This window comes from Hippopotamus amphibius, chromosome 8 (assembly GCF_030028045.1).
Source record: "Hippopotamus amphibius kiboko isolate mHipAmp2 chromosome 8, mHipAmp2.hap2, whole genome shotgun sequence".
In the NCBI taxonomy this organism is placed as follows: domain Eukaryota; kingdom Metazoa; phylum Chordata; class Mammalia; order Artiodactyla; family Hippopotamidae; genus Hippopotamus; species Hippopotamus amphibius.
This window is the reverse complement of record NC_080193.1, coordinates 113,845,781-113,873,640: the sequence shown is the minus strand read 5'-3', so window position 1 is coordinate 113,873,640 and position 27,860 is coordinate 113,845,781. Positions and strand designations below refer to the sequence as shown.

The 27,860-nt window shown below is 37.6% G+C and overlaps 1 long non-coding RNA gene across 1 annotated transcript in view; it reads right to left on the bottom strand.

Annotated features, from left to right (window-relative positions):
- Positions 1-5,544: 5,544 nt before the first annotated feature.
- LOC130858306 (uncharacterized) overlaps positions 5,545-27,860 on the bottom strand; it is an 87,151-nt gene continuing 64,835 nt past the window's right edge. Inside the window, exon 3 of the long non-coding RNA XR_009055040.1 lies at positions 5,545-5,805. This is a non-coding gene — a long non-coding RNA (uncharacterized LOC130858306). The remainder of the gene's footprint in view (positions 5,806-27,860) is intronic.

Here is a 27,860-nt window from a genome sequence, read left to right as displayed (position 1 = left end):
CATTATTTCTTACAGTTCTGCAGGCTGGGAAGTCCAGGATTAAGGCATCAGCAAATCCAGTGTCTGATGAGGACCTGCTTCCTGGTTTGAAGACAGCCACCTTTTTTCTGTATCCTCTCATGACCAGGAGGAGAGACAGGAAGCAAGCCCTCTCATGTCTCTTATTTTAAGGGCATTGATCCCTAATAAGAAGGGCTCCACCCTCATGAACCAATCACATCCCAAAGCCCCCATCTCTAAATGCCATTGCATTGGGGGAATACAACATTCAGTCCATAGTAGGAATATATTCAAGAGAATTGAAAATATTGAACATAAAACTTATACATGGATACTCACAGCAGTATTATTCATAACAGCCAAAAAGTAGAAACAACACAAATATCCATCAACTGATAATAGCAGCCACACACAAAAGGCCACAGACTATATGATTCCATTTATATCAGCTGTCTAGAATAGGCGAATCCATAGAGACAGAAGGTATATTAGCAGTTGCCAGGGCCTGGAGGAGGAGGGGGAAATGGGGAGTGAATGATAATGGATATGGGGTTTATTTGGGGGCCTGTGAAAATATTCTAGAATTACATAGTGTTGATGGTTGCACAACCTTGTGAATATACAAAAAAAAGTATAATTCACTTTAAAAGGCTTTATTTTATGCTATGTGAATAATTTCTCAATAAATAAAAAGAAACCATTAAGGAAGTGAATAGACAAGACACAAACTAGGAGAAAATGTTCATAAAATATTTATCTGACAAAGGGCGTATAGAATAAAGATAACTCTTAACCAAAAAATACAAACACACATACTCACACACACACAAAGTGAAAGAAAGAGAGAACAAAACAATTACAAAATGAATAAAAGAACTGAAGAGACACCTCATAAAGGACATAAAAATGCCCAATAAACACACAAAAAGTTCCTCAAATCATTAGTAATCAGAGAAATGCAAATAAAAACCACATGATAATGTTTCAATCCCACTCAAGTGGTTAAAATAAAAAAGACTAATAATACTAAATGATAGCAAGGATGCGAAACATATGAAACTCCATGCATTGCTGTTAAGATTGTAAAATCATACAATCACTTTGGGAAACTGGAAATTTCTTATAAAGTCCTATGATGCAGTGACCCCACTCCTAGATATTTAGCTAAGAGATATAAAAACATAAAACCAAAAAATGACTTTCACAAGAACGTTTTAGCACCCTTGTTTATAATACCAAAATTGGAAACAATGCAAATATCTATCATCAAGAGAATAAACAGACAAATAGTGGTATATTCATACAAAGGAACACTACTCAGCAACTAAAAGGAATGAACAACTGATACAATATGGATGAATCTTAAAAACTTGTTGAGTCAAAAAAACCAAATCCAAAAGAGTACATACTATATGATTCCATTTATATGAAGACCAAGAACATGCAAAACAACTATGTTGTTTCTGGTGTTTGGAGGAGGGTAGGAAAATGACTAGAAAGGGGCACAGGAAAGCTTTCTGGGTGATGGAAATGTTCTATATATTGATTTGGGTGGTGATTACAGAGGACTGAAAACGTTTTGAACTGTACACTTAAGATTTTCACATGTTAAGTAAAGTATTCCTCTATTTTAATAACTAAAAACAGAAAAAAATCACTAAACAATAAATCAATTTACAGATTATTCAGGCTATCAAAGAATTTAGATTCAGAAGAATTTTGAATTTATGGGCTAAGCATTAGGTACTCTTTTCTCCTGGCCTATTTTTTGGTTCATTCTTAACATTGATAATTATGTTTATAGGATATGTGTTTGTGTTTGTATTTTGCCAAATTCAAACACCAATATTTAAACTAGATTAAGTAACCCCAGTACACACATGCACTCACACTTAGAAATACTCCTTTTCTGGCAGCACTATGAAGTGTTTTTGGCATCCTTTTTTTAATGAAATGAAAACATATGTCTCCAATTACCAGTACTATAAGCTTTTAAAATTGTGGGAGTAATGTGAACGACTTCCTTCAAAGACAACTGAATTAAACATACAGAGGAAGCACAGATTAGGATTCTGATTTTTAACTATTTTAAGAGAATAGAAGAACAGAAGAGGTTACAATCTTGTCATATTATGCAACTCTTCTGCTCCAATATATCAAAAACTTGATGAACCAAGGTCATGCAGGACAGCTGAGAAGCAATCAAAGTAAACAATGTACCTTGTCGCCAAGAAAGCCTGCCAATATGAGATTAGAACTCTCCATTCTAGCAAAAAAAAAAGAAAAAAAAAAAGGTCTTTGGAAAGTTCCTTACGACATTTTATGACTCATAGATGTTCCCAGAGGTTCTTGTTTCCATTCTGCAGTAGACAGTGTTTGAAGACGTGCAGTTCTAGTCAACTGTTAGGCAACTTGGCTGAAAGATCTGTTTAAAAAACATTTGTTGGAAAGATGATATGTTTGGATGTTTTAATTTTTTTAAACAAAATTCCAGATTTTAAATTTGTTTAACTCCTAATTCAACATCAACTTAAAGAATAGCCTAAGAAGAATTAGTATGTTACATAATATGTATTATGAACTCAGCGATTCTCCCATTTGAAAAATTCCATACCAGGGGGTATATATTCTTGGCATAGCCCCCTTTGCATATTCTTCCAAAGTGCCTCCAGATCCCTGGCTCTGTATTCAATAGTTCTGGCTCTGATCTTGGCCACCCAGTTCAGTATCTCACCTTGGCTTCTACTTTGACCAAAACTGCCAAGTCACCTCCCAGCCCACCAGGACTCGATTCCTGGCTATTCTCCACTTTTGTTTAGCCCCAGTTCTCCCTTTCTGTTCTAAGTATTGAATACCATTCCTGAGGGATTTTCTCCCCATACTCATATAACTCTACTTCACTCTATTTACAGATTAGTAGTGTTTACCCCCAAGGCTTATTCTCTACTCCTAGCCAGCTCCCCCATTCTTTCCTTTCTTTTCTCCCAATGTCCCAAACAATAAACTGCCTGGTTCTTAACAGTTCTCATCTATATGTGGTCTCGTTGGTTTGTTTCCTGACTACAAAGTTATAAAATAACTATAAAGTTATGGACATGAGAGAAGGCATACTATTATAAAATATTTTAGCATTATCCCAATAAAAGTTATTCCTTCATTTAATAAGTATGTTAATGAAAGGAGGCCTAATCTCTCTTGACTACTTAAGTGACTCATCACTGCTCTACTCCCTAGCTCAATCCTCCATCTCTCCCTTACTGCTGGCATTTCCCTCACACACACTTTCTCTGAAAATGCAGTTCCTCTCCCAGGTTCCACATCCATCCCATCCTTGATTCTTTTGTGGATCAGGCTCTGCATAGATGTGGCAAACTGGGTTCAGCCCAAACACATGTTTAGTTAGACTTACACAGCATTTCAGACTTTTTTCAGTTAGTTGCCAATATTTAAAAATTGGAAGAGTAAGCCTAAAAGTAGATATTTCCAAAGGAAATGAACACAGGATATCAAGGTATATCTGCACTCCCATGTTCATTGCAGCATTATTCATGTTAGCCTAAGTTTTCATCAAAGGATGAGTGGATAAATAAGATCATGTGAGATAGATTAGATAGATAGATAGATAGATAGATAGATAGATAGATAGATAGATAGATACACACATAGAGTGGAATACTATTCAGCCATGAGAAAGAAGGGAATCCTGCCATTTGCAACAATGTGGCTGGAACTTAAGGGCATTATGCTAAGTGATATAAGCCAAAGAAAGAGAAATATTGTATGGTGTCCTTATATGTGGAATCTTTTAACATAAAAAGTCAAATTCATAGAAACAGAGAATAGAAAAGTGGTGGCCAGGAGCTAGGGGTTGGAGGAAATAGGGAGACATTGGTCAAAGAGTACAAACGTTCAGCTATAAAATAAATACAGTCTGAGGATCTAACATGTAACGTGGTGACTAGGGTTGATAATACTGTACTGTATAATTAAAATTTGCTAATAAAGCAATTATTTTCCAATAAAGAGCTTGAAAAAAAATTTGCTAAGAGAGTAGAACTTAAATGTTCTCACAAAAAAAAAAAAAGATAAATATGTGCGGTAACAGATGCGCTAATTAACTACATAGATTGGAGAATCTTTTCAAAATGTATGTGTATGCCAAATCACCACAATGTACTTTAAATATCTTATAATTTTATATGTCAAATATACATCAATAAAGCTGAATCTTTTTAAAAAATGAGAAGGTATTTGTTTGAGATCAGGGATCAGCAATCTACGTTTTCAAATTTGTGTCCATAAATAAAGTTTATTTCAGTACAGTAATGTTCATTTCTTTATGTCTTATCTATGGCTACTTTGGGCTACAATGGCACAGTTGAGTAGCTGTGACAGAGATCATATGGCCAAAAATATTATAAATATGACCAAGTCCAAAAACACCATCCGACCCTTTACAGAAAACATTTGCCAACCTCTGTTCAAATGGTCCTCAACAATGAATGCTTCACCCACAGAGATTATAATATGATTATTCTGCAGTGGGTGTTGGTGTCCAACACTCAGAGTTTCTGATGTGATTGTTCTGCAATCAGTGCTGACATAGGTATTTTCAAGCTCCCAGATGGTTGTAATGTACATACAGGTTTGTGAACCCCTGAATTAGGTATTCTGGATGTCTTCGACAGTCTATGATTCTTTTCCCCCTCTCTGGGAATATATATTTCCCCTATTTAGATAGGAAAAGATTATCTTCTACCTACCTTCACAAGTGTTCTCAGCAATGCAGAACACCCTCTTATATTATCAGAAAGACATTCTCTAGGTCATCGCTTAGAACTTTATAAAAACAGATTTCAGGCTCCAACACAAATCCATCAAATGAAATCCTCCAAGAGGTAATAATTTTGAAAAATTTGGTAATAATATAATTATCCAAGAGAATAATTCCCAAACAATTCTGATGGGTAACTAGATTTGAAAGCCACTACCCAGCAATGCTAAGGTCATTCATACAGTTATAGCTACTGAAGCTCAACTAGATCTGAAATATCCACAATAGCCTCTCATCCTCCAGGATGTCTCTCCACATGGCCTCTAATCACTAAGTCTAGAGTGAACATTTTTAAAGCATGACAACTAGGCTCCAAAAGGTAAGGACAAGGAAGCTGCAAGCCCCTTAATGATGATAGAAAAGTTCTTAAGGCCTGGACTAGAACATCCCAGAATGTCACTTCTGCCACATTCTGTAACTTAAAGTAAGTCAAAAGTACAGCACATATCCAAGAGGAAGGAAAGTAAACTCCATCTTTTGTTGTGAGAAGCAGCGTGCATCTTCTCAGCATGCTGAGAAGCAGTACAGGCAGGTGAGGTATTGATACTACCCATCTTTGGAGACTACCAATAGAACCTTTTTTTTGTTTTAACTTATTATTTTTTATTTATTGGCTGCGTTGGGTCTTCGTTGCTGAGCGCGAGCTTTCTGTAGTTGCAGAGAGCGGGGGCTACTCTTCAATGTGGAGAGCAGGAGCTACTCTTCATTGTAGTGCACAGGCTTCTTTTTGTGGTAGCTTCTCTTGTTGGGGAGCATGGGCTCTAGCCATGTGGGCTTCAGTACTTGCGGCGTGTGGGCTCAGTAGTTGTGTCTCATGGGCTCTAGAGCACAGGCTCAGTAGCTGTGGCACACGGGCTTAGTTGCTCTGTGGCATGCGGGGTCTTCCCAGACCAGGGCTCGAAACCGTGTCCCCTGCATTGGCAGGTGGATTCTTAACCGCTGCGCCAACAGGGAAGCCCTACCAATAGAATCTAGTAAGGGAGAAAAGTAAAACAATAATGACACTCAAGTATTAGGATTGTGGTGTGAATAAAATAAAGGTATAAAAAGAGAAGTATGAACACAGAAAGGAGCATCAGACAGAACTGTTTCTCAAAGAAACAGTGAACTAAAACAATTGTCTCAACTAAGACATTTAAACTGATATATTTGAAATAAGTTTTCTTTAATTAGACATTAGGAATTAGTTAGGCATTAACTACATGAAGAAAGTGAACAAGAAGTGAAGCATTTCCAATAGGGGGAAGATTGTGGAATAGAGGTATAGAGCACAATGAGAGCCAGAAGCTGCAAATACCTTACTATGAGTGGAGCAAGGATATATATGGATGGAGTGGCTTTCCAGCAGGCAGCTGTACATAAAGATCTGAAGCTTCTGGAAGACCTCTAGGCTAGACATAATGGATTTGGGAGTCTTCAGCACATAAATAGTGGCAGAAGGCCAGATGTAGGCTAAAATAGGGTTGTGTGGGAGAGAAAATACAGTGGGAAGAGCACAAGACCAGGAACAGAGCTCTGGAGATTACCACTACTTGAGATTCTAATAGGAGACATGAGAAATAGCAGTAGAAGGAAATATGGGTCAAGACAAAAGCAGAAAAGTGTTTGTCGAATTTGGCAATATGGAGGTCCTTAGTGAATTCAAGGGTTGTTTCAACAGAAAGGGAGCAGAAACTTGATTAGAGGAGATTTAACAGCAAAGAGTTGAGAAAGTAGAATATGTTAATTTAGCCTCATTTACGCAAGCACTGCTGTGAATAGAAGAAAATGTTGACAGATCTAAGACAGTCAAAAATGATACTAACGCATTGACCCACATCATTACCTTACATACTATATATTAATAAGTGCTAGTTGACTGAAAATGAACAAATGAATAAATATGCAGTATAAAGAAGTAATTGACTTTCATAAAAAGGCAACAAGTTCTCTAACACTGTCCCTTCCAAATTAAAGTTCTCAGCATGATATGTTAATACAATTATCAATTCAAAGAAATCCTAGATTCATTACTTTATTTATGCTCATTTCTTGCCAAATGCTAACAAGTCCTTGCACTGGATACATGTAAAATCATGAGCAACTAAGACAGCTTGAGGCAAAAGAAAGAAAATTAGATTCTGTTCTGCTCCAGGTTTCTAACCACTCACTTATATGACCTTGAGCAAGTCTCTTCATTTCTTCTGGCCTTGGTTTGCTTTCTGTGTAATGGAGTGTGAACTAGATAGATAAGGGATAAGAAATAATAGGCTTCAAGCAATTTCTGTTATTGTAAAACCTACTTGGAACCCCACTGGCAAGGATTAAGTATTTTTGCAAGGAGAAATTACTATCAGTGTTAACACCCATTTTTGCTTTGATTGTGGAGGTACACATATACATTTCACACAGCATATTCCATATCACATAGTAAAAATCATTACGGACATATCACACATTAAAGGCCCAAATCAGGAAAGAATTTTTTAATATAAATCAAAAACATAATATAATGAACTTGCTACTTGATTTTTCCTATTTTTAACACTAAATATAATTTAATATATATATTAGGCAAGTCAAGAAACCACACAGTTTCAGCAGAAGGGCTTTAATGGAGGGAACTGTCTTCACAGGTGTTAGAGGGCTGAACAAGCAAAAAGGTAACACTGAGGTAACCCAGGAGGCAGCTACAAGGCCTGAGGTTAGAGGGCCAAAGGGAAAAGGTGGGGAAAGCTAGAAAACCAAGCCCCCAGATTTGATGTTTTAAGGAAGGGACTTCGGCTGGCTGCTGCTGGTACTTCTGAGGGAACACAATAAGGATGGCTCTGGAAGAGCCAATAGGATCTGGAGGCTAGAGTATCACTTCCACAGCTGTGGCCACCACTGATGCTCAGGAGAGGTGCCATCTGGGAATTGAGGCCAAGAAGAATGGTACAAATTTAAAAACAGGAAGAAAGTCTTATCTCCTCTCTTACTACTCACCTCCAATACCTTCAAGTCCCACCCTAATGCCTTTGAGAACCCAGCAAAAAAATCTGAAGCATGAAGTTTGCAGTCACAGTGCTAGCATCACAGAGTCAAAAAGGAGGACACAGAGCTGAGAGACAATAGGTAAATAACTGGCACATCTAATTTACTCAGAAAAGTGAAGGTTAATTGCATCGTAGTTAACAGGACAAAAATTAATGTTGGAGAAGATATCTTAAAGAATGTAAGAATTATGGACATTTATGCATGAACAGATAAATGCGCTGGAGCAGAAAAACAAAAGCTATCCCATGCTTAAGGAACGACATGCAGAAAGAGGGAAGAAATAAAGAAAACTTGGACCTCATGGAAAAGATCTCTATTAAAAAAGGAAAATGGCACTGGCATGAATATAATAATCATAACATTAAAAGTTCCATGTAATCGACTACACCTCAAAAAAAAATTCTATGTAATCAAATTAGGTTCCAAGGGTAAGAAATTGGCCCTTATATTAGTGTTAAAGACCATCATGAAATGTTCCACAAGACCATGGTGCCTAAAATTTAGGATTGCTGGACTCATATACTCATGAGAAAACACTACTCACCAAGTGCCCCAAAGCTAACATAGACCAACAGTGACATCTGCTGCTGTGGACTTACTTTGAAAAGAGCCAGTCTCAACATTTTAAAGTTAAGTCTCCTGCCAAACCACTGGACTTCTACTGTGATGAGTCAGCACTTCTGGAACTCCTGTTTGTCATCTGTGCTATTAGAAGCTTTGCTTAAGTGAACACAGAACATGGGAAAATGAGAGAATACTTGAAAAAGTAACTAAAACAAACAAAAAACAGTGGGGGTTGGAGGCATAAGTGATGAGAAAAAGAGACTTCATACTGTCTTTTCTCATCCTGTTTCTCCTTTGGCCAAGTAAGTCCAAATTAATTTTGTAGTTGTCAGCAAGCATGAGCATGTCCTCAGTAAAAAGAAGGATTAACTGTTGCCAGCTTCAGTCATTCCAACACAAAATTTACAGCATAATATTCAGACCGGAAGGTGGGGGGCAGGGAGGTCAAATGATCAAAGTAGAGTATGTGGAAAATGTTTGGAGTTACTCTTGCTTCAGAAACCTCTTCCTAGTTATCTAAATGTTTACATTGATTATACCTCCTTCAACATCTGCTGACTCTCAGGCTTTTTCTTTTCTGAAAGCCAACAGAACAGAAGGTTTGAATCAAACAGCGTGGCTTTTAAAAATTATATGTAATCACCAGTGTAAAGTGGTCAGTGTGGCTCATTTATGTAAACTAATAGTTCAAGAAAATCATGGGTTAATTTATTTGCTCAAGAAAAAAAAATGGCAACTGATACTGAATCCCAACTCTGGTTATTATAAAAGAAGATGAACAAGAAAGGCAGACCTGGCGGTGAAGAAGAACTGAACTAAGAGTTCTGACTTCTAATACAAGTTCCGACCACTTACTAAATGTGTCACCTTTAGGAAATCACATAAACTCTCTGAGCCTCAGTTTTCTCTGCCATGATATGAAAGGACTGGACTACATGAGAGATGAAAAACCGGTTTCAGAGAAGGATCAGAAAGATACATTAAGTATAGGGCTGAACTGAAGATCAATATGTTTCTTAAGATACCCATAATTTGCATGTTTTTTAAATGATATTAAGATAGTAAAAAAAAATGTTAAAAACAAAGGCATAGACTCTTAGACTGGCCTCACTCGTAAGAGCTCTGAGCAGTCAATAACCATATGGGGGAAATGGTACTTGTATAATTACAAAAGCAAAGTGTTGCACTATTTTTCATCCCTGCTATTTTAAGGTAATATCATTCCAAGGGATGAGGGCCCAACATGGGATCATGCACTAAGAAAGTCAACACAAGAAAGTCCTGCAAACAGTGTTGTTCCACACATGCTCTGTGACTAATTCTGTTTGTGAAATGAACTGAGCCGTGGTCATGGGTCACATTCAGCCAGCCAAGAGAATGTTTCCAGAGTGTAATTGTTCTGGGCATCAAGGCACTTTACAGCATGTTCCCATTGCTTTTTGATACTCTGTGGCCAGGAGACTGCTGAGAAAATATTATTCACCCAAATTAGACTGGACTAGTCAACCGCCTGGTTATTACATCTCCATGTCAGCACAAGCGGTGTCTGCAACTGAATTTACCAGATGTTTCTAATTTCTCTACCTTCTGAACTACAAGTTGGTTTTCTTTTCCTGATGTTGAAGTATTTTAAACAAAGGACTTTCTGTAATGTCTCAGGAAACTTACAAAATTAAAATCCTGGTTAATATCAGAATAAGAGTCCTGGGACTCCTGCCACTGCCACATGGATGGGATTTCCGCTTTGCAACTCACTACCTGAGATTCTCTCAAAAGACTTCTTTTAGCTCCCAGGAGTTTCATTCACCCTAGAGATTTCCATCCAGCTACTAAATTGAAAAACACTGAATTCTAGAGGTAACTACATGTCCTATATTGCTATATTACCTAAAATAAATGCTACTTCAAATTAAGGCCTTAATGATAATAAAAAATGATCAAGCCACATACCTTCTCAACCAGCAGCAACATTTCTAGAAAGTTATCCACAAAAATTTTCACATACGTTCACAAGGAATCATATACAAGGATATTCATTGCAGCACGGTTGGTCAGACCTTGAACTTGGAAACAATCTAAGCATCTATCAGCAGGGGACTGGTAGAATATTTTATGCTATACCCACACAAGAAATAATATGCAGCCCTTAAAATACCTAGGCAGTTCTCTATATATAATAGGAAGAGAAATCCCCATAATTGTTAGGGGAAGAACTAGGCCAATATGTAGGTGTAAAAACACACACAATATATACTGTGTAACTTTTTATAGCTTTTGAATTTTAATTTGTTGCCATGTGCAAGCATTGTTTATTCAAAAAATTAAATGTTTGATGACAATAAAGTAAAATCAAGATAAAATGAGGTCTTGAGTCTGTTTCATTGATAGGTTCATTTGTGTCATATTTTAGATTCCACATATAAGTGATATTATATGGTATTTGTCTTTCTCTTTCTGACTTACTTCACTTAGCATGATAATCTCTAGTTGCATCTATGTTGCTGCAAAAGGCATTATTTTGTTTTCTTTTTTTTTATGGCTAACTAGTATTCTATTGTATATATGTTCCACATCTTCTTTATCCATTCATCTGTCCACGGACATTTACGGTTGTTTCCATGTCTTGGCTATTGTGAATGGTGCTATGAACATAAGGGTGCAGGTATCTTTTTTAATTATAGTTTTGTCTGGATTATGCCCAGGAGTGGGATTGCTGGACCACATGGTAATTCTATTTTTAGTTTTCTGAGGACCCTCTGTACTGTTTTCCACAGTGGCTGTACCAACGTACATTCTCACCAACAGTGTAAGAGGGTTCCTTTTCTCCACACCCTCTGAAGCATTTGTTATTTGTAGACTTTTTTTTAATTTTATTTATTTATTTGTTATCTGTAGACTTTTTAATGATGGCCATTCTGACTGCAGTGAGGTGGTACTTCACTGTGGTGGTACTTCACTGTAGTTTTGATTTGCCTTTCTCTAATAATTAACGATGTTGAGTACTTCTTCATGTGCCTGTTGGCCATCTGCATGTCTTCTTCGGAGAAATGTCTATTTAGGTCTTCTGCCCATTTTTTGACTGGGTTGTTTTTGTTGTTGTTGAGTTGTATGAGCTATTTGTATATTTTGGAAATTAAGCTCTTGTTGGTCACATTGTTTGCAAATATTTTGTCCCATTCCATAGGCTGTCTTTTCATTTTGCTGATGGTTTCCTTTGCTGTGCAAAAGCTTCTAAGTTTGATAAGGTCCCCTCACCCTGATTCTTGACATGCTCATGTGGTCATTGGTCACCCCTCCCAGGTCTCAGATGGCTCTTCATTCCCCTCTTCCCTGAGATCTCCCTTTAAGGCTTTGGTTATGGGCATTTCCCAGAGCTTAGGGACTAGTCCTCAGTACTTCAGACACTCCCTTGATGGTGTTTCATTTGTAGATGATTCATAAAAATGTATCTCCAACATTTGCCTACATTTTATCATTTGTCTCTTGTCTTCCCTTTCCCTTTTCATTCCCAATGACTTCCACCCCATTCCTTGACTGCCTACAGAGAATTTTCAACATCTGCCATTTAAACACTGAACTCAATCTTCCCCAATCTCTCCTGCTTTCATGTTTTATATATGTATGTGTACTGCCTTCAAAACAAAATGTCAAATTCCTCAAAGTTAGGAAGATTTTTATAGTTATCTTAATATGCACCCCATCTTTCTATCCTTCCTCCAGCCAAGAACAGTGTTCTAACCAGGTTGTTACCCAATAAATTCTTATGTAATACTATATTTTTAAGAATAAACCATTCCCCTTATATAACCACCCGATTTGACTCATAATTTGGTATGCATAATAGGATACAAAAACTTTATGCATTATTGATTTATTTCTAATCTATTCCACAATGGATTATTATTCCACAATGGATTTGAAAGAGCCTATGTCAGAATCATTGTTTACATGTTTCCTCTCTCACTAGACTAAGCTTTTGAGGCTAGTGCCTGTGTGTTTTTTGTTTTCATATTTCCCATATGAATATTTCATATTTCAAGCCCCCATTAGGAGCTTATCATAATTATTTGTTAAAAAATGAATGTTTTTAAAAAAGGTCAGAAGTATTTTCCAAAATGGATTTTAACATTTAGTGAATTAACCCTTTTCTAATAAAAGTGCTGTTTTGTATTCAAATAGAATAAAATGGATACGTCACCAGGATAGCAGGGATAAATGAAGTCCACAAATTCAGATATGCAATAAATGCAAATGTATTTCCCATTACTCCACTGAATTGTTATTATGAGTCCGTAAGGCAGGCTGAAGCTTCTCCTTGAACCTTTTTGAAGAAACCCAATTCTCCAGGGTTTTGTTGAGGTTTAGAGAAGAGTAAAGCATTTTATAAGGTTAAGAACTGGGGAATATGGAAACTAATAGAGCCCTAATGTCACTTCTCATATAAAGGTTACCACTGAGTGTCCATAATGCCATGGAATTATGGTCTTTCTGGTGCAGCTTCCTTACCATTCTTGGAGCATGGAAGTCTGTCCAAAAATTTTCCCATTCTCCATCTGCTAAAAGCCTCATGTTGTTGTTTCCCTGATAGCATCTTACCTAATTCCAGCCTATCAAGGGCATAGCCAGGAAACAGAATCAAACAGTCAGATCTCTAGGATGCCATGAACCTCCCAGCCTTTCTCTTCCTTGCCCAACCTATTTCCTTCTAGCCTCAAAGGAATTCTCCCTTCAGAAATCCACCCAAGACACTTTCCTCTGCATTCACATTCACTTTATCCTACCAATTTCACAAAGCCTTCCTCCATTATGAGGTTTAGATGTCTAACACAAAAGCCAAGTTTTGTGCTTCCAACCAGCCACATCCCTTCCCTGAAACAGTGATCCCAGAACCAAATACAGTACTTAAATAGGAAAAGGAAAAGGGAAAAACACAAAGTGAAGCTTAAAACTAGGTTACTATATCTGTATATTATCCCACTCTGTTTTCCCCAGATCTTTCCATCATTTGTCTCTTACTGTCTCTTTCCCTTTTCCATTTCCATTTTCATACCACCCTTTTCTGGGCACGTATCATCTCACACTTGGATTGTATCAACATTCTCCTTGAGTCTCCAGTTCATCCCAGCTTCCATCATTTCTTTCCTCTACAAAAGCATTTATCATGCCTCTGTATAATCTTCTCCTATCTGTGGCAGAAAGCATAAAGTCTTCTGCCAACTTGAAATATTTGCATATTAAGTTAATTCAACCTAATTTATTTTCACCTGAATCTAGGCACAAAGACCAACCTTTTCACTGCTCCCTCCGCTAAGTACTGCTTTCGGCACTCATTCCTGCTTCTGTACTTTAACTCACATCGTTCTCTCATCTTAAATGTCCTTAACCATTTTCTCCTCTTACATTAAACTTCAACCATCTTCTAGAATCAACTCTAAATTCACTACCACAACCCAGTCTCTCTTATGCATAGTAATTTCACAGTAGGGCATGAATTGTCTAATTTAACCTTTAATTATGTATTATGTATTTTTGAATTGCACCTTAATTATTTCACATATTTTGTCTTTTGCTGCCTCCACTAAAGGCATGCTCCCTGCAAACAGGGAGCATATCTTATCATTTCCTGCATTATATCCAAAGCAGAATCTGACGTGCAATGAACACTAAATCAATATTTGTGTGGTGGAATGATCACATGAATTACTTACTAATGTGGCTCCTCCCCACCTCTGCCTACTCCTCCTGCCTCCAACATGCATACAAACACATTTCCTTCTAACTGATATCCCTCCTCAAATCAGGAGGTAGCAAAGGAATTCTATACTCACTCTCAAAGTAGCGTTGTTCCAGCAGAAATGCAGAAAGAAAAAAATAAAGGATGGAACCAATTCTCAGCCCTTGACCTTCAAAATAAAGTTTTATAGCCCACACAGAGACAGCAAAAAGTCAGAAAGTCTACAATCTAGAGCACAAAATACATGCTTTAAACAACTGAAGGGTGATGAAGAAAGAAATTAGCTCTCCAATTTAGGAAGAAACTTTTAAAAAGAATAATAGAGTGAGATCCTCATGTGAGTCTCTTAGAAGAGATTCTGCCCTCCTTTATTCCCACTCCAAGAAGGTGTAAATAGAATCTCTAGTAAATTTGAGTACTAAAAGCTTATTCTTTGTTTCTTAACTGCTGCCTTGAGAAGAAGCAAGCTGATAGGCTCCAGATATGCACTGGCATAAAAAAATAGAGATGGTTTCATGCATACTTGGAGGACTTAATGAGTTCAAGAAGTATAGGGAGCCTTGAACTAAATGAGTGAGTAAAACTTTTTCACTTTTTTAAGGAGGCCGGGCAGAGAGAAAGTAAGTCTACTGAGTGTACTGCAAAATGACTAGATTAAACTTTCTGCCCTGAGATAGAATGGAAGTTCAAAATGAAGCTTAGGTTGAATTATAAAAAATAAAGAGAGCCACTTTGCACATCCAAATTTTTTGTCTGAGAAATATCACACCCAGCACTATATTTATGCTTGAGTGATTAATTCATTCTTTGATTGGTTCATAATGTAATAAAAGTTTGAGCAAGACTCAGAAGTTGAAGACAATGGAGATGTAGAGAACGGACTTGAGGACACGGGGTGGGGGTGGGACAAAGGGGAAGCTGGGACAAAGTGAGAGAGTAGCATTGACATATATACACTACCAACTGTAAAACAGATAGCTAGTGGGAAGATGCCGCATAACATAGGGAGATCAACTTGATGATGGGTGATGACTTAGAGTGTTGAGATAGGGAGGGTGGGAGGGAGTCGTGGGAGGGTGGGCATATGGGGATATGTGTATAAATACAGCTGATTCACTTTGTTGTACAACAGAAACTGACACGGCAGTGTAAAGCAATTACATTCCAATTAAGAGCTTAAAAAAAAAGTTGAAGACAGAATTTCTAAATGGTCCTAAGTACATTTTAAGAAATCTATTAAAATATTCATAAAATTTAAATAATAACAGTCTCATAAATCAGAAAAAAACTCCCTCAGAAAAAAGCACAATGCTAATTAATAAAGTTTATTTTTTATACCTATAAATGTAACATTTAGATGGGAAAATGAAAATACATGTAATCACGTAATATAAATATCATGACAGGATAAGAGTATATTAGACCATACTTTTAAGGCATTTGTCTGTTTTCTTATACAGTCTAGGATGCATAGCATGAGAAGTCAGTGATTTTTAACACTACAGAATAACTTACCCTCTTGAGTCTTTTTACAAATCTATCAATTGCCACAATTCACAAAGCTTGAAAAGCTAGAATTTTATCTATGGACTCTTTAGGTAATCATATAATGGGTTTAAAAGGCCACCAGGCTATTGAAGAAGAGTGCAGAGTGTTGTAAGTGTTTCAAACCAGTTAAAAAAAAAAAAGTACCCAGCTGATGCCTTAAATAAATAGACCATTTTCCCATTACCCATAACTTGTCTCCTAATTTTACCAACAGCATTCTGTCAACCCAGTACATTAAAACCATGATGATGGAAAAATATTGGTCATTTGTTTCCTTTTTAATTCTATGAGTTATTAACCCAGAGCACAGCTGGATGATTACCTACTTGTCTTAGTCAAAATGTTCCAGTTGTGTCCTCCCTGTCAGAATTTTTTTCATTTTGATTTATAACTTTCCTGAGATGCACATTATTAACTTTACATCTCTGTAGTTAACTGCCAAACATGAACAATAAGTTATTCAACATATCAGCTTCCCTGTTCTGAGTAAGCCTGGCTTCTACTTGGTGAGAAAACATTCAGCAGAAAGTGCTAATTATTTGTAGGAAAATACTCCATATATTGAAATTAAGAATCCAAACTCACATACAGGTCAACTAAATGTTGTAAAGCCTGGTTTATGTGCATTTTTCACTTCAAACATTTTTGAGAAAGTTTTCGATCTCACTGAATGATGTTTAGATCCCATTTTTAAGTATCAATTTTAAGTCATTAAGAAAAGAAAAAAAAGTTAAGTTCTTATGCTATGTACAATATTTGAGGAAATAGGTCTTCCTCAAGAGAATACTCTGAAACAGGTGGGAAAAAGTCCATTTCATTTAACAGCTCTCTAAGTGGTAGCCTGGAGACCATATAGAAGCCTCAACTGAGGCAGATGCCTTGCTAGAAAATGCTGGCCTCCTCAGACATGCCTTTCTCCTCCTCTCCTGGCCACTGGACCAATGTCTGGGGCTGTGTTGCCATAACATGACTTGGGAATTGTCACCCCTACTAGGGAGAAAAGGAATTTTTTCACCAAAGTTGCTGTAAGGCCTTGGTAATGTGAACTGGTAGGAACCAGGAGAGCATGCCTAGAAGTGGCTCTTGAAAGTCCTGAACCAGGAAGGGACCTGAACTTAAAGCTGGATTAGGAAGAGATTGTTGATATGGGGGCATGCTCTTGACTCAGGATTTAATGCCCTGGCAAGTTCTGATATGCTGCTGGGATGAATCTTAGAAACTTGAAAAAAAAAATAATGGCCTTATATTAAACAAATTTGAGATGCTAGAACTGATAAGACTGCTGAGGAAAGGAAGCAAATGTCCCAGAGAAATTAATATGGTAAAATGAGTCTGTTACATAAGATGTGAGAACCCTCCAGCTGACTTTCCCTGGAAGGCGCCAGAGAACATTTCATTAACTGTGGTGATAAGGAATGCACTGGAAACAGAGACGCCACTATTACTGAGAAGCTTAGTAGTGGCTATCCTCTGCAGGCTGAGGCTGATGGCAGGACATACTGTTATGGAACTTGGCTCCCCAGTATCAACAAGAAAGACAAGATTCTAGAATAGCAGAGGCAGGTGGCAGCGCTTGATTGTCAGAGACAAGGTGCATGTAATAACTGTAATTGGCAGCATGGTTGAAATGGCATCCAGGGCACCCTGACCCAACAGTGAACTGTCATAATGACTAACAGATCATGGTTCTATAAAGCAAGACAAGCATTAAACAGGGAGTTTCTTCAAGTGATAGATAGATATATACATACATACACACACATACATACATACATATATACATACATAATAGATAGATTCAAAAGAGATCAAGAATAGATGAGCAGAAGAATGATATCAGCTGCCCCAATGGAAATAATCAAAAGCTGCAATCTCTCACCTATATTTCAGTTCTTGGAGAAGAACTCATCAATTAAAAGAGAGATCAGATCTCTGTAAGGAAAGACCCTAGAATGCAATAGTAAGTGAGGGTAGTAATTCTCTCACTCCTTCCCCACAGTGACCTAAGGTCATTTATCAAATAACCATGATCTTTTTTTTTCCCGTTACATTTTTTTTTCAGATTATTTTCCATCATAGGTTATTATAAGACACTGAATACACTTCCCTGTGGTATATAATAAATCTTTGTTGCTTATGTATTTTCTGTATAGCTAGTTCCAAACTCCTAATTTATCCCTCCCTCCCTTCCCACTTTGGTAACCATGTTTGTTTTCTGTGTCTGTGAATCTATTTCTGTTTTGTATATAGATTCATTATTTTTATATTCGACATATATGTGATATCATATAATACTTGTCTTTGTTTGACTTACTTCACTTAGTATGACATTCTCTGTGGATCTTGTGGATCTATTTTTAAAGAAATTTCCATACTATTTTCCATAGTAGCTCCACCAATTTACATTCCCACCAACAGTGTAGAGGGGGGAACCAGGGTCTTTTGAGGTCTACTGAATTCGGGATCTAAACTGACTATGCTAACAAGGACCACAGTAGATACCACACCCCAGATAAGATGGGAAATCAAGAACGATACTTAACAATACTGCATTCCAGGTAGAGGGACAGAGTTTAGTGCCAACATCAAAGGCTTAAAAAATGCAGCAAAGGTGTTTCCCATGAAGAATCCATTTAATTCACTAGTCTGGCCACAAAAAAATCAAATGGACCATGGTAGATGACAGTAGACTTCACAATTTAATTAAATACTAGTCCCAATTTCAGCTTTTTTGCTAAGTGTGGCGTCTTTGGCAGATCAACATGGACTCTAGTATGTGGTATGGAGCTACGGATTTGGTAAATACCAATCAGGAAGGAGGCTCAACAGCAGTTCTCATTCACCTGAGATAAATAATATGATACATTTATGGCCTCACCCAGGGGTATGTCGAATCACCTCTCTTCTGTCACTGTATAGTCTTAACAGACCTTGATCATCTGGACCTTCTACAGAACATCTCATTGATCCAATATATTGATAACAACATGATAAACAGAACTGATAAGCAAAAAGTGGCAAGTACTCTGAATGTTCTAGTAACATACATGAGCTCCTAGAAATGGGCAATAAATACTACAAAGACTCAAGATCCTGATTTATCAGTCAATTGTTTGAAGTCCAGCAGTATGCTAAAATATCATTTTCAAGATAAAGAATGAGTTATTGAACCTTGCATCTCCTACCACTTAGAAGCAGAGCACTTGGAGGGCTTTATGAATACTATTTCAACCCACTTATCATGTGACTCAAAAGAGTGCTTTGCCATAAATCAAAGTTGAAGTACAAATAGTCCTGCCACTTGGGCCATACACCCCATCAGACCCATAGTTCTAAAGGAATTTATGTTAATCTATGTACTCAACATTATGTAGTCTCTGGGAAGACCCAATAGGAAAGTTGCAGCCAAGATCTCTAGGATTCTGGATCAAAGTCATGATGTCTACAGTACAGAACTGTATCCTATTTAGAAATCAATTCCTAGCATGCTATTGAGCCATGGTAAAAACTAAGCGTAAGACCACAGGATAGCAAGTGACCACTGACCATAACTTCCCATAATGAACTAGATACTCTTAGACCTAAGGATGTCATAAGGTTTGACTGGCCTAGCAACAATACATCTTTCAAAAGAAGTTTCATCCAGGTATACCTAGGACAGAACCAAGGAATTCTAGAAGACACAAGTAAACTTCATGATTAGGTTTATAATGTACCAATGACTCACCCTTTTCTTACACCTATGGGCTCATGGAACAGTTTCTCACTGCCACCTAATAGAGAAAAATCCCAGAACTGGTTGATGGATATCTACTAGATAGGTTAAGGCAAGATTAAAATAGACTGCTGCTGTACTGCAGCCCAACTCAAGGGTGGCCTTGAAAGACAGTAGTAAGGAGAAATTCTCTCAATGAGCAAAACTTGGGTCAGTGCATTTGGTCATCCAGTTTGTCTGAAAAAAACAACTGGCTAAAGGTAAGGATATATATGGACACATGGACAGTGGAAAATGGTTTGACTGGTCAGAGGCCAGGAAAGATCAAGATTGGAAGATCAGCAATAAGAAAGTCTTAGAAGTGTTTAGATGAGCCTATGGGAGTGGGATGAGCATCATGAAACACACTAAATGCCCTTGACAGAGCATCAATTGCAGAAGACATCCTAAACAGCAGGTAAACAGGATTACTCATCCAGTAGCTGTCTTCCAGCCTCTCTACTTGGACACCCTAGTAATATTTCAATGGTTCCATGAATGGAGTAGTGGTGGAAGAAAGGGAGTCTCTACATGGGCTCAACACCATGGGCTCCTCTCACCACTCAACCAAATCTGGGTAGCACTACTGCTGAATATACACATATACATACACATACACACACACACGTATATATTCTTTTTCAGATTCTTTTTCCTTATAGCTTATTGAAAAATATTGGACAAGAAACAAGATGGCGGAGTAGGAGGATGTGCGCTCACTCCCTCTTGCAAGAGCACTGGAATTACAATTAACTTCTGAACAACTATCGACAGAAAGACACTGGGACTCACCAAAAAAAACTACCCCACATCCAGAGGCAAAGGAGAAGCCGCAATGAGACAGTAGGAGGGGTGCAATCGCGTTAAAATCAAATCCAATAAATGCTGGCTGGGGGACTCACAAGCTGGAGAACAGTTATACTGCAGAATTCCAGAGGGTTCTGAGCCCCACACCAGGCTTCCTAACCTGGGGGTCCAGCAACGGGAGGAGGAACCCCCAGAGAATCAGACTTTGAAAGCCAGAGTGTTTTGATTGCAGGACCTCCACAGGACTGGGGGAAACAGAGACTCCACTCTTGGAGGGCACACAAAAAAGGGTGCTCACCAGGACCCAGGGGGAAGGAGCAGTGACCCCATAGGAGACTGAACCAGACCTACCTGCTGGTGTTGGAGGGTTGCCTGCAGAGGTGGGGGGCAGCTCACTGAGGAGAAAGAGGCACTGGCAGCAGGTGTTCTGAGAAGTGCTCATTGGCGTGAGCTCTTCCTGAATCCACCATTAGCTCCACCAAAGAGCCTGTAAGCTCCAGTGCTGGATCGCCTCAGGCCAAACCACCATCAGAGTGGGAACACCGCCCCACCCATTGGCACACAAGCAGATGAAAGAGTCACTGAGCTCCACCCACCAAATCACATTAAACTTTTACTAAGCTCCACCCACCCAGCCCAACCCACCATCAGTCCCGCCCATCAAGAAGCACCCACCAGCCTCCTAGACAGCTTCCTCCACAAGAGGGCACACAGCAGAATTAAGCAGTAGCAGCAGTATTTCATCTTGTGGAACTGAAAACCACAGCCACAGAAAGACAGAGAAAATGAAAAGGCAAAAGCCTTTGTACCAGGTGAAGGGACAAGATATAACACCAGAAAAACGACTAAACGAAGAGGAGATACGCACTCTTCCGGAAAAAGAATTCAGAATAATGATCGTGAAGATGATCCAGGACTTTGAAAAAAGAGTGGATGCAAAGATTGAAAAGTTACAAGAAAAGTTTACCAAAGACCTAGAAGAATTAAAGAGCAAACAAACAGAGATATGCAACACAATAACTGAAATGAAAAATACACTAGAAGGAACCAATAGCAGATTAACTGAGGCAGAAGGACGAATAAGTGATGGAAGACAGAATGGTGATAATCACTGATGCAGAAAAGAATAAAGAAAAAAGAATGAAAAGAACTGAAGAGAGCCTAAGAGACCTCTGGGACAATGTTAAAATCACCAACATTCGTATTATAGGGGGCCCAGAAGAAGAGAGAGAGAAAGAACCCGAGAAAATATTGGAAGAGATTCTAGTTGAAAAGTTCCCTAACATGGGAAAGGAAATAGCTACCCAAGTCCAGGAAGCACAGAGAGTCCCAGGCAGGATAAACAGAAGGAGAAACACGCCAAGACATATACTAGTCAAACTGACAAAAATGAAAGACAGAGAAATATTACTAAAAGCAACAAGGGAAAAATGACAAATAACATACAAGGGAACTCCCATCAGGTTAACAGCTGATTTCTCAGCAGAAACTCTGCAAGCCAGAAGGGAGTGGCATGATATATTTCAAGTGATGAAAGGGAAGAACCTACAACCAAGAATACTCTACCCAGCAAGGATCTCATTCAGATTCCATGAGAAATCAAAAGCTTTACAGACAAGCAACAGCTAAGAGAATTCAGCACCACCAAACCAGCCCTACAACAAATGCTAAAGGAACTTCTCTAAGCCGGAAACATAAGAGAAGAAAAGGACTTACAGAAACAAAAACAAAACAATGAAGAAAATGGTAATAGGAACATACATATCGATAATCACCTTGAATGTAAATGGACTAAATGTATCAACCAAAAGACACAGACTGGCTGAATGGATACAAAAACAAGACCCATATATATGCTGTCTCCAAGAGACCTACTTCAGACCTGGGGACACATACAGACGGAAAGTGAGGGGATGGAAAAAGATATTCCATGCAAATGGAAATCAAAAGAAAGCTGGAGTAGCAATACTCATATCAGATCAAATAGACTTTACAATAAAAAATGTTACAAGAGACAAGAAAGGACACGACATAAAGATTGAGGGATCAATCCAATAAGAGGAGATAACAATTATAAATATATATGCACCCAATATAGGAGCACCTCAATACATAAGGCAAATGCTAACAACTATGAAAGAGGAAATCGACAGGAACACAATCCTAGTGGAGGACTTTAACACCCCACTGACACCAATGAACAGATCATTCACACAGAAAATTCATAAGGAAACACAAGCTTTAAATGACACAATAAATCAGCTGGATTTAATAGATATCTACAGGACATTACATCCAAAAACAGCAGATTACACATTTTTCTCAAGTGCACATGGAACATTCTCCAGGACAGATCACATTTTGGATCATAAATCAAGCCTTGGTAAATTCAAGGAAATTGAAATTGTATCAAGCATCTTTCCTGACCACAATGCTATGAGATTAGAAATCAATTACAGGAAAAAAAGTGTAAAAAACACAAACACATGGAGGCTATACAATACACTACTAAATAACCAACAGATCACTGAAGAAATCAAAGAGGAAATCAAAAAATACCTAGCGGCAAATGAAAATGGAAACACAACGATCCAAAACCTGTGGGATGCAGCAAAGGCAGTTCTAAGAGGGAAGTTTATAGCCATACAATCCTACCTCAAGAAACAAGAAAAGTCCCCAATAAACAATCTCACCTTACACCTAAAGAAACTAGAGAAAGAAGAGCAAACAAAACCCAAAGTGAGTAGATGGAGAGAAATCATAAAGATCAGAGCAGAAATAAATGAAATAGACACAAAGAAAATGATAGCAAAAATCAATAAAACTAAAAGCTGGTTCTTTGAGAAGATAAATAAAATTGATAAACCTCTAGCAAGACTCATCAAGAAAAAGAGGGAGAGGACTCAAATCAATAAAATTAGAAAAGAAATGGAAGTTACAACGGACACTGCAGAAATAAAAAGCACCATAAGAGATTACTACAAGCAACTATATGCCAACAAAATGGACAACCTGGATGAAATGGACAGATTCTTAGAAAAGTATAACCTTCCAAGACTGAATCAGGAAGACATAGAAAATATGAACAGACCAATCACAAGTAAAACTGTGATTGAAATTGAAATTGAAGGAAATTGAAACTGTGATTAAAAGTCTCCCAACAAACAAAAGTCCAGGACCAGATGGATTCACAGGTGAATTTTATCAAACATTTAGAGAAGAGCTAACACCCAATCCTTCTCAAACTCTTCCAAAAAATTGCAGAGGAAGGAACACTCCCAAACTCATTTTATGAAGCCACCATCACCCTGATACCAAAACCAGACAAAGATACTACAAAAAAAGAAAACTACAGACCAATATCACTGATGAATTTAGATGCAAAAATCCTCCACAAAATACTAGCCAACAGAATCCAACAACACATTCAAAGGATCACACACCATGATCAAGTGGGGTTTATCCCTGGAATGCAAGGATTCTTCAATATATGCAAATCAATCAATGTGAGACACCATATTAACAAACTGAAGGATAAAAACCACATGATCATCTCAATAGATGCAGAAAAAGCTTTTGACCAAATTCAACACCCATTTATGATAAAAACTCTCCAGAAGGTGGGCATAGAGGGAACCTACCTCAACATAATAAAGGCCACATATGACAAACCCACAGCAAACATTCTCAATGGTGAAACACTGGAAGCATTCCCTCTAAGATCAGGAACAAGACGAGGATGTCCACTCTCGCCACTACTATTCAACATAGTTTTGGAAGTCCTTGCCACAGCAATCAGAGAAGAAACAGAAATCAAAGGAATCCAAATTGGAAAAGAAGAAGTAAAACTGTCACTGCTCGCAGATGACGTGATATTATACATAGAAAATCCTAAAGATGCCACCAGAAAACTACTTGAGCTAATCAATGAATTTGGTAAAGTTGCAGGATACAAAATTAACACACAGAAATATCTTGCATTTCTATATACCAACAATGAAAGATCAGAAAGAGAAATTAAGGAAACAATCCCATTCACCAGTGCGACAAAAAGAATAAAATACCTAGGAATAAACCTAACCAAGGAGATAAAGGCCTGTACTCAGAAAACTCTAAGACACTCATGAAAGAAATCAAAGAAGACACAAACAGATGGAGGGACATACCATGTTCTTGGATTGGAAGAATCAACATTGTGAAAGTGACTATATTACCAAAAGCAATTTACAGATTCAATGCAATCCCAATCAAATTACTAATGGCATTTTTCACAGAACTAGAACAAGAAATTTTACAATTTGTATGGAAACGCAAAAGACCCCGAATAGCCAAAGCAATCTTGAGAAGGAAAGATGGAGTTGGGGGAATCAGGCTTCCTGACTTCAGGCTATACTACAAGGCTACAGTGATCAAGACAGTATGGTACTGGCACAAAAACAGAAATATAGATCAATGGAACAGGATAGAAAGCCCAGAGATAAACTATGGTCAACTAATCTATGACAAAGGAGGCAAGGATATACAATGGAGAAAAGGCCACCTCTTCAATAAGTGGTGCTGGCAAAACTGGACAGCTACGTGTAAAAGAATGAAATTAGAACACTTCCTAACACCATACACAAAAATAAACTCAAATGGATAAAAGACCTAAATGTAAGGCCAGACACTATAAAACTCCTAGAGGAAAACACAGGAGGAACACTCTACGATGTAAATAACAGCAAGATCTTTTTTGATCTACCCCCTAGAATAATGGAAATAAAAACAAAAATAAATAAGTGGGATCTAATGAAACTTCAAAGCTTCTGCACAGCAAAGGAAACTATAAGCAAGATGAAAAGACAACCTTCAGAGTGGGAAAAAATATTCGCAAATGCATCAACAGACAAAGGATTAATCTACAAAATATATAAACAGTTCATCCAGCTCAATATCAAAAAAACAACAACCCAACAAAAAAATGGGCAGAAGACCTAAATAGGCATGTCTCCAAACAAGACATACGGATGGCCAAGTGGCACATGAAAAGCTGTTCAACATCACTAATTATTGGAGAAATGCAAATCAAAACTACAATGAGGTATCACCTCACACAGGTTAGAATGGGCATCATAGGAAAATCTACAAACAGTAAATGCTAGAGAGGGTGTGGAGAAAAAGGAACCCTCTTGCACTGTTGGTGGGAATGTAAATTGATACAGCCACTACCCAGAACAGTATGGAGTTTCCTTGAAAAACTAAAAACAGAATTACCATATGACCCAGCAATCCCACTGCTGGGCATACACCCAGAGAACACCATCATTCAAAAAGACACATGCACTCCAATTTTCATTGCCGCACTATTTACAATAGCCAGGACATGGAAGCAACCTAAATGTCCATCAAGAGATGAATGGTTAAAGAAGATGTGGTACATACATACAATGGGATATTACTCAGCTGTAAAAAGCAATGAAACTGGGACATTTGTAGAGACATGGATGGACCTAGAGACTGTCATACAGAGTGAAGTGAGTCAGAAAAACAAATATTGCATATTAACACATATATGTGGACTATAGAAAAATGGTACAAATCAACCGGTTTGCAAGGCACAAATAGAGACACAGATGTAGAGAACAAACATATGGACACCAAGTGGGGAAAGCGGGGAGGGTTGAGGGGGAACGAATTGGGAGACTGCGATACCAAATTGTACACTCTAAATATATGCAGTTTATTGTAAAAAATAAAAAAATAAAAAGTTAAAAAAAAAAGAAAAAAGAAAAATATTGACTACAGTTCCCTGTACTATACAATAGGTCCTTGTTGGTTAACTATTTTATATACCATGATGTGTATATGTTAACTTCAAACACCTAATTTATCTCTCCCCCTTTGGTAACCATAAGTTTGTTTTCTATGTCTGTGGGTCTATTTTTGTCTTGTAAATACTGATAAAACAGAAATTTGTATCTTTTAAGATTCCACATATACGAATATCATATGATATTTGTCTTGTCTGGTTTACTTCACTTAGTATGATAATCTACAGATCCATTCATGTTGCTGCAAATGGCATTCTTTCACTCTCTCTTATGGCTGAGTAATATTCCATTTTTTTTTGGGGGGGGGTACACCAAGTTCAATAATCTGTTTTTATACACATATCCCCGTATTCCCTCCCTTCCTTGAAATATTCCATTTTAGATAGATAGATGATAGATTGATCGATCGATTGGTCGATTGATAGATAGAGATAGAGATACGTTCTTTATCCATTCATCTGTCAATGGACATTTAGGTTGCTTCCATGTCTTGGCTATTGTAAATAGTGCTGCTGGGAACATTGAGGTGCATGTATCTTTTCAAATTACGGTTTTCTCCAGGTATATGCCCAGGGGTGGAATTGCAGGATCATATGGTAACTCTATTTTTAGTTTTTTAAGGAACCTTCATACAGTTCCCCATAGTGGCTGTACCAATTTACACTCCCACCAACTGTTTAGGAGGGTTCCTTTTTCTCCACACCCTGACCAGCATTTATTATTTGTAGACTTTTGATGATTGCCATTCTCACTGGAGTGAGGTGATACCTCATTGTAGGTTTGATTTGCATTTCTCTAATAATTAGCAATGTTAAGCATTTTTTCATGTGCCTGTTGGCCATCTGCAGGTCTTCTTTGGAGAAATGTCTATTTAGATCTTCTGTCCATTTTTTGATTGGGTTGTTTGGTTTTTATTTTGATATTGAGCTGTATGAGCTGTTTGTATATTTTGGAAATTAAGCTCTTGTCTCACATTTGCAAATATTTTCTCCCATTCCATAGGCTGTCTTTTTGTTTTGTTTATGGTTTCCTTTGCTGTGCAAAAGCTTTTAAGTTTGAGTCCCATTTGTTTGGTTTTGTTTTTATTTCCATTACTCTTAGAGGTGGATCCTAAGATACTGCTGTGATTTATGTCAAGGAGTGTTCAGCCTATGTTTTCCTCTAAGAATTTTCTAATATCCAGTCTTACATGTATGTCTTTAATTCATTTTATTTTTGTGTATGGTGTTAGAGAATGTTCTAATTTCATTTTTCTACATGTAGCTGTCCAGTTTTCCCAGCACTAGTTACTGAAGAGCGTGTCTTTTCTCTATTGTCTATTCTTGCCTCCTTTATCATAGATAAGTGCATGGGTTTATTTCTGGGCTTTCTATCCTGTTCCATTGATCTATATATCTGATTTTGTGCCAGTACCACACTGTTTTGATTACTATCATCTTGTAGTATAGTCTGAAGTCAGGGAGTTGGGTTCCTCCAACTCTGTTCTTCTTTTTCAAGATTGCTTTGGCTATTCAGGGTCTTTAGTGTCTCCATACAATTTAAAAAAAATTTTTGTTCTAGTTCTGTGAAAAATGCCATTGGTAATATGATAGGGTTTGCAATGAATCTGTAGATTGCCTTGGGTACTATAGTCATTTTGACAGTATTCATTCTTCCTATCTAAGAACATGGTGTATCTTTCCATCTGTTTGTGTCATCTTTGATTTTTTTTTCATCAGCATCTTATAGTTTCCAGAGTAAAGGTCTTTTGCCTCCTTAGGTGGGTTTACTCTTAGGCATTTTATTCTTTTTGAT